Raw genomic sequence first — 4,623 nt, 5'->3', positions numbered from 1 at the left:
GTACGTAGTAGTAGTAGTAGTAGTAGTAGTAGTAGTAGTAGTAGTAGTAGTAGTAGTAGTAGTAGAGAGAGAGAGTGAGAGAAGAGAGAGAGAGAGAGAGTTGACAATTGAATTCATGTTTACTAAAAGTGCGACTTTACAATTATTTTGGGTTCCGTAGTTTCATAATATAAGTATTCTATATAGCAATATTATGATCGCGGTGAACAGCATGACGCGAATTCCTTAGATACAATCTGGAAAATGCTACTTGCATTGCCATGAAGCATTTCGACCGGGCTTGTCGACGTCCAATCTTCAAACAATGCCATCGCTCGGTGCTTTTCATTTCCTCCGTCTCTAAAGTGCCCTTTTTGCAGGCAGTTTCTTCGAGCATTGTTTGATCGCTTATTCTCTTCGATCGTTATTATCCTTCCGCCTTAATGTATAATGCAACTGTCACTTCGAGCACCGCGTCTCGCTCCAATGTAATCCCATTTTAGCCGAAACTGGGTCGTGAAGATTCGTACAATTTTTTCGTACCAATCGCAATGCGTTGTTTAGCTTCTCTTCGTTTTCGCAAAACCATCATGATGTTCGTCGCTCCTTTCATTCCTAAAAGAAAGCGCGAAATTCCGACACCTTTCTCAACAATCATAGCTGCGTTCGTCGAGAATCTCGGTGCATGACTCTCTAAAATTTGACGTTCTGGCGCAAAATACAGCAGGATGGATGCGCTTTAATTTTTCGAGAGTGATGAGCCGACACTGTCACAAAACATGCTCTGCGGTTAAACCGAGAGAAGTATTCGGAAAGAACGCACGGGCTTTTGACGTGACGTTTATTTATACATCCCTCTTTTATTATTCACTTGTATTATGCATTCCCTTCGCTTTACTGCAGATTACCACGAAAATGTGAGACGATTTTTTGCTGTACTCTCATTAGGCGTTCATTCATGACTCACGGCCACGCAACTCTGCCCGCAGACGCGATATTCTCATAACAATCGAACATGTACAACCAGTGAAAATGAAGGTGAAAGCGGAAAATTTCACAAGCGGATCAAATCTCTCATCAATCGCTTTTGTCGATATTAGAATTTTAAGAATGCAAAAACCGCGCGTGTTATTTGGAGTATCCGATCTCCGATTCCCTTTTTCTGCTTGCACTCGCTACTATTTTCGAGGACGGGTAAGAACACTGTAGTGCACTCAACCGGAATTCCCGCCTTCAACTCCGAGCCAGATTTACGTTTCGCACGATTCGCCACAAATCCATCTTATTCGAGACGAGAGAACATTTCCCTCGGTCCCCGCGTCCCCAGCTCTCCTCCGAGAGCGTGTCTTGAGAGTCTCGATAGTCTACAGAGTACAGACTTCCATCCCTGTATTGCACGTATGTTTGATCGGTGATTTCTTTCACTTTTTTTTTCTTTCCTCTCTCTTACGTTTCGTTGGTATATCATGCGGCGGCATATACAGCCGTGAAATATGTATGTTCGCCCGAGGCGGGGCTTTTTAAGCTTGGCCGTGCTCCAAAGGGCTGAGGGCGCAAAGTCGTGTCATATTTCCTAAATCATCGCACGAAGTCGAACGTGTCCGAGGAAACGAGTGATCGAGCGGGAATTTCCCACAGAATTTTCTCCCAATAACATCGCGCGAAACGCTCTTTCCATGTGAGTTAGTCTCGATCCTGATAAACGCCTTCAATGATTCCAACATTGATCGCATTAAATTTGCGGATAATCAAAGCTGCGCTAATAGACCGCGAAGTAATTTTCTTATTGTATACCACTTGATAGATTTGTAATTTCGATTTGATTCAATTCTACGCATTTGATAATTGTTTGTTAACAATTTATGATTTATAAAATAAATCAGAATAGTAAAGTAAAAAGATTTACTGGAATTTTCGGAATTATCTGTATAAAAAAGAATTTTTAATTAAATACAAAAGATTTCCTTCGGCAGATTCGTGCAAAAACATTTTATTATCCCAATGTTTTAGTTAGCGGAATGATATGTTTTAATTTGGCAATATTAAATTATAATGTATAAATTAATCATTAGATTAGATTATATATTAGATTATACATTAGATTTTAATGTATTTTTGCAAAAACTCTTTGCTCAGAGAATAATGGTGAGGTATGAGAAATACTGAAGATATTTTCTTATGGACATGCAGTGTATCGACACGTGTATCGAGAAATATTACATCGTATTACAGATAAAAATGTAAGTTATAATATCGCTTGGATATCCGGTCGCAGGTGCAAGTACGTAACCAAGTATGTGCGCAAGATCCAGATACGTGCTGTACACGCAAACTTCCAATAATAATAAAGATACGACGTAAGGCTACAGTCTTCATTACTTCTTGGCCAATAATGTAACGTAACAGCTGTTACTACTTTAGAATTGAGTAGTACAAATTTGAAATAATAAAAGAAACACAAGTTACAACTCTAAATCCACTTGCGTTTTGCAAAAGTTTTAATTAAAATTCTATACCTTGCATTATAAAATAAATATTTATAACATTTAGAATATGTTAATAAATGTCTGAATGTAATTAAAATATGTAAGTAGAAAAGCGTAGAATAACGTGACTCGAAAGTCTCATAATATTTATATCATTTTGCGACCATATTTTACGTGACCGAGCAAAGTCGCAGAAATGAAAAACGAGTTTTCCCCACAGAAAATGAAATGTCAATATGGTTTATGGTTAAATAATTATCATAGAAGTAGAAATTAATTTCTCGCTGATAATCAAATGCTGTGAAAAATGTGTTGGATAAAAGCGTAAAAAGCGCATCATTATAATTCGAGCAACGATAATTGTCTTGATAAAATCACTTTGAATCTCTGTTATCCTATTTAACGTAACAAAAATAAAAAGGTTTGCGGAAGACGCACATGTAATCAGAGAGCAATTTAATGATGCAGTACGAATCCAACCGCGGATACGTAATGAATTATCTGCTCACTGAGCGCGCGTTGCCAGGCGTGATAATCATGTCATTAAATGTGCTCTAATTTTCCTGACTCGTGTTACAATAGAAACGAGAAATCTTTTGTTAAAATTCATGATACATTAAATATTTTCATTTAATTTCTAAAAGTATTTTTTTATATCTAAAAGTATTTTTAAAACAATACATTTATATATTTATATCATTAATAATTAAACCTTTATTACTTTATGAAACGCTAATCTTTAGAACAATTAAATTTCCTAATAAAATAAATAAAGTAAATGTATCAATTAATGGATAATTAATAAACATGATCTAATTATTGGATGAAATGACAACAATCGCCAATATTAAGCTTTTAATGATATATGTACGACTCTGAATAAATTCGTCGTTTATAAAAATTTAATAACAAATATTATTTAGAGTCGTACATCGTTAAAAGCTTAATTATATGTAAAATTTGTCATTTCATTCGAAATAATAATTGGACTAACTGGGGGTAACTCTGGCAAATATGCCGTGCTGGGATTTACACCGCAGAAGTCAGAAAAAATAGAAAAAGTGGAAGTAATTTTCCCGCAACTATTCTGTTACATGCCTTTATGTTATATTAGTATTGTGTTACGATTTCAGTTTCTTACTGTTAATATTAATGAAATTATTGTGAGTTGAATCAATTTGTGTCACAATGTTAAGTAGCGCCATCATAAATTATAATCTACATAAAATGATTACTGTAGAACATACAAAAGACTTAGTGGTTATTTCGTGATACATGAGTGTAGAGGAATAATGAAGCATGTTGTATAACAAAATACAAGTACTTTGTTTTTGTATTCTTTGTTTAGTTTGTCATCTTGTATATCCCATCTGTTTGGGATACTCATATGGCTACTCATAGAGAGAGAGTGGGGTATGTATAAAAAATTTACAAATGATGCATATAAATAAGACATAAAATGACACAATAATTTATAAAATGCGTTCATAAAGTTTTATTAAGGAATAAGAATGATAAATATGTATCTCTATGGGATATACGGCAAAAATGCAAAGGTTTAAAGAAGTTCATTTTTTAATACGAAATACAATAAATATTTCGGATTTCTAATATTTTTTTCATAATAGTAGACAGTACAAAGTTTTTACTGAAATAGTTCGTTTATTTTAAACGATTTAATTTTAGTAAATAATACTTAATTAAATTAAGTTTTTGATAGGTGCGGGATAGGTGTATATACTGGATTACCTATATTTATCTATATTTATCTATATTTACCTTGCTTGAAAATATATCTGCATTAAAGTAAAATTTTATATAAATATTCAAAAATTCTGATTATTTTTATTTTTAATAATTAAGAATTAGCCATACAAAACGAATTTGTAAAATCTTCCAAGCTAAGAAATGTCTATTTTAGTAATATCTATTCTAGTGATATCAGGCAGTGAAAGATATTGTCTTTAAAAGCACATAATGGCAGCAGAATCCAGAAGATTCAAGAATCTCCTTTGAATAATATCGTTGTAATGATAACAAGCGAAAATAAAATAGAGACAAAACCTACCACCAATTTACAGATGGACGTGAAACAAAGCTACAAGTTATTATCGCAGTTTTTAGTTTAATACACACAGGACATTCCGCAATTTCTTAT

Source organism: Atta cephalotes (assembly GCF_000143395.1).
Source record: "Atta cephalotes unplaced genomic scaffold scaffold00015, whole genome shotgun sequence".
NCBI classification, from domain to species: Eukaryota; Metazoa; Arthropoda; class Insecta; order Hymenoptera; family Formicidae; genus Atta; species Atta cephalotes.
Note: the sequence above shows the minus strand (reverse complement) of the source record.